Source organism: Gymnoscopelus braueri (genome assembly GCF_963280865.1).
Source record: "Gymnoscopelus braueri genome assembly, chromosome: 16".
Taxonomy (NCBI): Eukaryota; Metazoa; Chordata; class Actinopteri; order Myctophiformes; family Myctophidae; genus Gymnoscopelus; species Gymnoscopelus braueri.
The window spans coordinates 35,256,303-35,265,942 of NC_137616.1; positions in this window are offsets into that span (position 1 = coordinate 35,256,303).

Here is a 9,640-nt window from a genome sequence, read left to right on the forward strand (position 1 = left end):
CACACACACACACACACACACACACACACACACACACACACACACACACACACACACACACACACACACACACACACACACACACACACACACACACACACACACACTAGAATCCTGAGTGTTAATTTAACTTCCAGAGTTGAATGAACACTCAAGAGTTTTACAGTGTACTTCCCTAGCCATGACCAGCAGGGGGTAGTCAGAGCATCTGCATGACATCGCTCTACCTATGACATCATGCACACACACACACACACCTCATAGTCACGCACACACACGCAGGCACACACACGCACATGCACACGCACACACACATGCACACGCATCTTCGCCCCTTCAGATTGAGTCTTCATGTGGTTTTACGGGTTGTGAGACGAGAAAATGTTTTCACCTCTTCTTCTCTAGATGGAAGGATCTATAAAACCAACACCTGCTCGCTCGTTCTCTCTCTCTCTCTCTCCCTGCCACCCTCCTTCACTCCTCTTCTACCTTTAGTTTTGGGCGAGAGGGAGGGACACGGTGAGGTCTGTTTCGTTGCTGTGTAACTGTGAAATCATAACACCATCATCATTGGTTATGGTTGGATGCTTTTGCGGCTCTCATCAATAGAGTTATAGCTTTTGGCTTTAAGCTGAATCACATATATTTATCGCAAGGAACCCCTTCAGAGGAAACATTTTGTTTTCAAGGGGCTCCTTAGGACACAAAATACAATAAAAACATCAGAAACAAGAAAACACAAGTACACAAATACTATATAAACCTCTCTTTCACAAAAAAACAAATAGTAAATTATAGTCAATAGTCAATTATTTTTTCATTGACCTGTTATACACAACATGTGGCGGCCATAGCTGAATGGGTAGAGAGGCTGTCTGTGAAAGAAGGTCCCCAGTTTGCGACCCCGTCCCAGCTTATGTGTCGAAGTGTCCCTGAGCAAGACATTTAACCTAACTGCTGCGTGGGCATTGCCCCCATAGCGCCCACTGCGACTGTTACTCAAAATGTGTTAACCACTTAAACCCCTTTCGCTGAAAATAGTAGATCAACAAGCTCACAACGCGGTGACGTTGCGTCACGTTGTGCGCTTGTCGATCGAAGCTTTCCCCACAATAACAGAAAACAGAAAATACACTAGTGTAGAATAGATCCCTGAGGGACTCCGCTCAACCATATGGGGTTTAAGTGGTTAAATGCAGAGGACTCATTTCACCATATGTGCAAATATACAATGACAAATGCCACAAAATGAGTGGGGACCAAATTATTGTCTCCGCCAGGCCGAAAGGCATGGCGATGTTTTGCCCCCTGTCCGTCCGTCCGTCCGTGTGTGTGTGTGTCCGTCCGTGTGTCCGTCATTCTGTCATTTTGTGTACAGCTAATATCCGGCACCGTTGGCTTGATCGCAACGAAACTGTGCACACACACTCCCTGGATGACAGAGCAGAACCTCTGCCCCAAATTTTTCAAATTAGCCTTTTATAGCGCCACCAGGAGGCCGCTTTTTGCAAAACACACTTCTTGACAGTACTCCTACAGATTTTATCCAAACATCACGCAAATCAGTACACAGTATCTCTATAGTCATGTGATCAACACGGATCTGTCCAATTTTCCATATTTCATCCTGATTGGCTAAGGTTGGCTTCCAAAGTTTGCAGGATTGCTCCGTTTTCAACAAAATGCCTCAAATCATGAACGCAGCTTGCGATTTCCGTGAGATTTCACACGCACATTCCCACTAGGCCGAGGAAGAAATGCCACTTGAAAATGTTCAAATCAGCCTCATGGTGGCGCTATAAATGGACGATTTATGTTTTTACCTATAACTGCACCGATCTGCATGAAACTTTGCACGCACACTCCCTAGAGGCCAAGGAAAAACAACTGACCTGCATTTTTCACATTTGCCTTTCATAGCGCCACCAGGAGGCCGACTTATGTAAAACCCATTCTTTGATATTAAGCCTTCAGAATTTATCAAAATTTCACGCACATCGGTACACTTGATCTCGATGATGTGATCACGATGGATCTTTTAACATTTTCATATTCCATCCTGATTGGCTAACATTGACATCTAAAGTTTGCAGGAGTGGCCCGTTTTGAACAAAATGCCACAAATCATGAATGCAGCGTCCGATTGCGACACTTTGCACGCACATTCGCACTACATTGAAGAACAAATGCCACCCTTTTAACATTGCCCTATTATAGCGCCACCATGAGGCCAATTTTGCAACACTTTTCTTTTTTATATTACTCCTACAAATTCAAACATCATGCAAATCGGTACACATATAGTCAAGTGATCAAGATGGTTCCATCCAATTTTTCATATTCCATCCTGATTGGCTAATTCCGAACATTGCTGCCCCACAATAACCTACCTGACCTGGCGGAGACCTGTGCTCCAAGGAGCACTTTTTCTAGTTATTATTATTGATTAAATTCTAATTCTAATTAATTATGTAACAGTTGTAATAACACAGGGGGAGTACAGTGGGGGAGTACAGTAAGACAAAAGATCATATACATACTGCACATTAATTGGATACATAATAGATCATAGATATTGTATATAGATATACTGTGTGTGTGTATATATATATATGTATATATATATATATATATATATATATATATATATATATATATATATATATATATATATATATATATATACATACATACATACATACACACACACACATATATATGGATATGGATATATATGGATAAGCAGTTAGGCCTTCGGTGCTTTACCCAACACCTCATGGCTGGCGAGGGGGTTTAACCTAAACACTTAGGATTATGCCGTGCACAAACAAACAACATAAACACATACCAATGGCACATTAACAACATTTAGACTATTAAACAGCTGAATCTTGTGAAATTTTTAATTGGGGTTTTAGAGGAGAATGAAATCATATGCAGAACTAATACTACTTACAATAAAAGGATGTGTACAAGATACAAGTCCGGATGCATTGAGGTGTAAGCATTTAACAACAGGGTTTTTCCCTTGACATCAATGCATAAGATGGGCCACCGTGGGAACGGTATTGGTGCCAGTGGATTGAGCAGACATGCTGGTATACGTGTTTTACAGCATGCAGATGCCAAGTCATGCCAGCCTGCCCATTGTTTACTTCCTCCAACTGTGACTCAAACCCAATAATTAATAGAGTTCAGATGAGCCGGGGGAATTACACACAGAACTCCAGACCCCTTTCTTACAGACCTACTGATTTCATTACATACTCTGTAGGTTAACCACTTCCAACCTGGCATCCCTAATTTGGGCATGCCATAATTTGCTAAAATGTACGACAAAGAAACTAAAACAGATCTAGAAGTTCACAACGCGTTGCGATGTGACACATTGTGAGCTTATTATTATCAGGGGCGGATTAACCCTTCGTGGTGCCCAGTGCTTGGACCCGGTTCGGTGCCCCCCGGGAGCGTTTTGTCAACGGGGGGGGGGGGAATGACGCTTCACCGGCGCGTTTTAATGTTGTAGCGCTCCTTTAGCAGCCCTGTTTCTAAATTTTGGCGTTTTTCACAGGTTTTTTTTTTTTCACGCCGTTTGGTGCCCCCCTCAAGGTTGGTGCCCTGTGCTTCAGCTCCTCAAGCCCGTTGGATAAGCCACCACTGATTATTATATAATTAAAATAGGGCCCATGTGGTTCAAATTAAGGGGATATCTGAGAGGAGTTGACAAGGGCATCCATTACCATTACTATTATTTATTTATTTTATCATTCATGAAGTCAGTCTGTTAACCATACGTACCAGTGATTCACTCGGAACGCCACCCTGATTGTTACATTTTTAGGAGAATCCCCCACTGGATGGAACAGGTTTTTTATGGAGATAGTAAACCTGTTCACTGTGCCAGTGAACCAAGGCTGGCCAAGGCCAGGGAACGGCCAACACTACATGTTTACAGCGTGAGATCAATAGAGAGGGATTTGTTTATTTGAAGCCGTTTCTCAGCTGGAAAAAAACATCCATCCTCGCAAAAATAAAGATGTGAAAATGCGCACAGTAAAATCCTGAGTGTTAATTTAACTCTGAGAGTGTACAAATGGACCCATTTTGTACACTCTCAGAATTAAATGAACACTCAGTAAAATCCAAACCAAGCTTGGATAAATGTGTCCGGGCCCAGCAAAAGTTTCCTCATAGGGACTTCATGTACTGTAGGGCGCTGCATTCGGTCACACATGTTCGGCTTAGTTATATTGCTTATCAGCAGTTAATAGAACTGTGTCTCCCAGGAGGAGTTTAGGCCGTCAATATTTCTTCCCTATATACCAAATCTTTTCACCAAACATAGCAGATCTACAAGCTCATGACACATCCACATCGCAACACGTCGTGAGCATGGAGATCTGCTATTTTTGCCGAATGTTCACCCCAGAATAAAGACTGATTTGATTGATTGATTGATTTGACTTTATTTGGATTCAGAAAAAAACTGCATCTCACCGTATACAAGTATACGACTCAAGCATCTTATTTCACAAGTGGTCTTCGGTGTAAAAAGAAAAAAACACACAAATATGACACACACACACACACACACACACACACACACACACACACACACACACACACACACACACACACACACACACACACACACACACACACACACACACACACACACACACACACACACACACACACACAGGAGAGTTAACTCTGAGAATGAAATGTTTGTAATGGCTTAAAAAGGACAGCTGGTTGTGCACAGAGATATTAGCTGAGACAGCATATGATCCAATCACAAGGCCCAGCAGCCTTGCACCATAATTAACATCTCATTATAAGACCCTCAGCCACCATGTCTGTCTTCCTGCATTCATTTAGGTTTTTCCCAGTCATAGCACATCACACACATAGGCTTATATTAACTATACTAGTGAGGACTTCAAAATGTTATCAAGCGGCATTGAAAATGGCTGAAAATAGCTGAAAAACTGCATATCTACAAGCTCACAACACATCGCAGTGCGACACATTGTAAGCTTGTAGACATGCTATTTTCGGCATGCAACACAAAAAAATAAAAACAATAAAAATCCCTAACCCCTAAAGCTAATCCTAACCCCAAGCTGGATCAAGCTGGATCTTTAAAAATCTTTTTCAATCAACCATTTTTTGTTTGTCCTGATGAAGGTCTAACGACCGAAACGTCGAATTAATTAAGAGCATCCTTTTTGCAAGTTCCAGACAGTGTGCGGAACCTTTGATGTCATAGATCCCTTTCTGAACATTGTGAGGACCAGTAAAATGGTCCTGACAACGTCTACCCAAATTCTCATAAGTATACATCCTCATAAGTATAGTAATACAAGCACACTCACACTCACACACACACACACACACACACACACACACACACACACACACACACACACACACACACACACACACACACTTTGTCACCACATTTCTGCCACTCTGAAACCCCCTCACCCACAGTCACATATGGTAGGTGGAACCGAACCCCACCCTAAGGTTTTGGTCCAAGCCACTTCCTTTGTGGCTGAATCTCTCCCTCCTCAACCACATGCACCCTTTCACACCATAACCTCTCCTGTGAGTCTATCTGTCTGTTCATCATGTCAATCTATCATCAACACAAGGTATGCTAACAAACTGAACATGTTGGTGATGGTGAGGAAGGTTATGTTTGGAGTCAAACTGGACAATCTGGAGGTGGTTGCGGGGGGGAGGATGAGGAGGAAGCACCTCACGTCCACTCTATGATGAGCTAGTCGGGAGGAGAGGCATATTCAGCCACAAACTCATCGTCCCCCAGAACAACACAAAGTGACTTGGCCAGTCCTTTGTGCCAGTAGCCATCAGGCTCCACAAACAAGCCTGACCCACATATCGTTCCGGTTGGGTGGAAACCTCATACTGCATGTCCAAAACAGTTACTTTTCATTCAATGAATTCAAATTCAAAAGTAGCAGATCGACAAGCTCAAAACGCGCCGCGTTGCGCCACATTGCGCCACATTGCGCCACATTGCGCCACATTGCGCAACATTGCGCCACATTAATTTGCGCCGCGTTTCGAGCTTGTAGATCTGCTACATTTGATATTTTTGTGTGACCCTGCAGTATGATCAATAGCGCATTAATTTACGAAAGAACACAAAAATAATATGGAGATAAGAGGTTTCTGCCCGACAGCAATGATATGTTCTGTTCTGTTCTGTTCTGTTCTTGGCAGTGGAGGGCAGTAACAAAGTACATTTATCCGCCCGGCCGGACAGCTGAAGGCAGGAGACTATGTTTTTGCCCCTGTCCGTGTGTCTATGAACAGCTAATCTCCGGCACCGTATAGGACCAATCAGGACCAATCAGCGTTAAACTTTCAGAAGGCCTCTCAGAAGGCCAAGGCAGAACTTCTGTCCCAATTTCTTTGAATCGACCTAATGGTGGCGCTATAACAGCCTGCTTCACGTTTTGGCCTATAACCGTTGAACCATAGGTCGCACAATCAAAAAGAATCCCTGGATCATGACAGAACTTCCCATATAGGCCCCGACCATTTGTGCCAACTAGATTTTCCATCATTATGCGTTTTTTTTTCTTCAAAACACACACTCCCACAACCTTTGTCCAAAACTCACACAAATGGGTGCACATTAGCTTTGAAGTCAGGTGATCAAGTTATAGCAGTCAGATTTCTCATATGTCATTCCAATTATCGAGGAGCACACTTTTCTAGTTTGAGTACTGTACTTAAAGGACCGCTTCACCAATTTTCAACCTTATAATTCATCCTCACTAATGCTCATCATTATACAGTAATATGGTGGTACTATTTTTGTCTACTCTGTTTTTCAGAAAAGGGCTGAGGACATTTCCAAAACCTGCCTACCAGTGACAGCATTGGTAGGCAGGTTTGGTCATTTCAAACAATATTTCAACCTTTTTATTAAATGTTTTATTAATGCAGGAACAATGGCTTCAATTATGGCATGCCAACTCTCCAGGAAGAGAAAGGCTGTGGTTTCTATTAGCTTGGAATCCCCACTGATGTCTCATTGGTAGGCAGGTTTCTGAACTGTCCACAGCCCACCAATGAGACACACAGTGAGATACATCTTATAATGAACATTAGTAAGGACCAATTATATGAAGATAAAGTAATCCTTTAAGTACAGTTTTGTTTAGTACCGGATATTTTGTTTTTCACTCCACTACATTTAAAAGAAAAATATTGTACTTTTGACTACATTTCTAGGAAGGTAAAAAAGTACATTATGAATGAACCACTTAAGCCCTGTACACTATTTGAAATATTGAGAACTTTGCTGATCACAACAAGCTCATTGTGAGCAGCTTGTATATGCTATTTTCACTGGAAGATCTTTGATTTTTTGGGGGGAAAATATCTACATTTCAACACAGCAATAATTGGCATTCAAAACAAAATGTGCTTTGAAATTTGTATACTTAAAAAGCATGTACTTTTGAAATCTTGAAGTATTTTTAAAAGCAATTACTCCAGTACTTTAACTCAAATACAAATTTGACAGATCAACTTTGACATGTAGTTGATATTTGACCATGAAAGTTGTAGGGTTGAGTACTTTGTCCACCACCCAGTTCTTCGATTACTGACACACCTGCTCAACTCTGTACATTTGCACATGGACTACTGTGATGTAAACTGCACTAGAGAATTACAGATGCCTGTTCAGGATAACATTTAATTCATATTCACTGTTGATAGACTACATCCAGATACCAACTGTTAGGCCGACTGACACTGTCTCAACCATTGTTAATTGTCTGAACACACATCCATTCATAGGAGATGTACATCATAAGTATATTTATTTATAATTTATTTATTAAGTCTGTTTTATTTTTTAAATAATTTAATTTAATTTAATTCCATAATCAATCCCAGTCAGAGTCACAATAGATATTCATTATCCCTAACTGTGTAGAAAATAGATGTTGATATTTGTATACATATGCTGTATATATTGTTATTACTGTATAATATACAGTATAATATACAGCATATTATGCGCAAGATGCATACAGTGTTTTTGTGCAACCAAATGCGAAAAAGGCTTCCAATACACAAATGCAGAGGATTGTGGTTGTGATCAATTACAATTACATAATCGAAAACCTACAGCTGTAGAATTCTTATCGCGGTCTCACTTTCACTCCGTCTTTTTTTTATGTTCTTTCCATCCCGGTATTATTCCAGTTGTGACTCATATAGCTTCTCTCATCTTGGCAGTCAATTCTTTGTAATCCTATTGACTCATTTATATTTTAGTGGGCTACTAATTTTTATAGCCCGTCTTTCTCTTAAAAAACGAAACAAAAACAAAAACACCAAATTGCCTATATATGTGAAGTAAATGGACCAGCGAGGTCAAATGGGCCTAGAAATAATTACAATTTGACGTCGTCGTTAAATAATAATCACGCACGGTCGGTAAAAATCCTCATTGGAGATATTTAAGCTTAACTGTCTTATTTATGTTTGTTTTGTTGCCTCTATCCACCTGGCTGCTGCTGTTTGCATTTGCGTTTTGCATTATACTCAAACGCATGAAGTCGTCTTTAATGAATGAATGAAATGAATGGATAATTGGCCACGTGACACGCGCGCGTCTCTCTCTCTCTCTCTCTCTCTCTCTCTCTCACTCTCACACACACACACACACACACACACACACACACACACACACACACACACACACACACACACACAGCGTGAGCGTGACAACAAGCAATTAAACAATACGCAACTCAATACCGTATAGGCCTGAAAAAAAGACGCTGCGACCACGCGGACCAACTCGTAAAAAAGAAAATCAATAAATGTCATACATCCATCAATTTCTATCGAGCGCGTCAGAAAATACCGAGTTTTCAATGAAAGGCTAACTTTATGACAAAGTTTCAGGGGTCATTTCATTCTGATGAGAGGGAACATGGAGGCCAAGTTCAGCAGGTCGGCTCAATGGGCCCAGACGTTTACATTCCTCACATCAGGACCGGTGGACAGGAGCCCAGCCTTTAAGCCTTAGACCGTTGCGAGTTACCAAACAATGGATGGACTGGAGCCGTACCGGGGTCGAGTCCCGACCGGCCCCGCTGGAGATGTTTGTCCGCTCGAGAGAGGCGCTGCGGACTGCTGGGTCTGGAACGCGCCTCGGCGCCCTGCCAAGTGCTCTCTCTCTCTCTCTCTCTCTCTCTTCTATTTCTCTACGTCTCTCCCCCCCCCTCTCTCTCTCTCTTCTATTCTCTCTACGTCTCTCCCCCCCCCCTCTCTCTCTCTCTCTCTCTCTCTCTCTCTCTCTCTCTCTCTCTCTCTCTCTCTCTCTCTCTCTCTCTCTCTCTCTCTCTCTCTCTCTCTCTCTCTCTCTCTCTCTCTCTCTCTCTCTCTCTCTCTCTCTCTCTCTCTCTCTCTCTCTCTCTCTCTCTCTCTCTCACCTTCCATGCCCGCGCTGCCACTTCCGCAATAAAACCCGGAGCTAAATAACTGTTAACAATATGTTACCCAGAGCAGAGCCTCCCATCATGATGCAGCGCCTATAGTGGGCACTTCTCTCTCTTCTCTACCCGGCCAGCCTTCA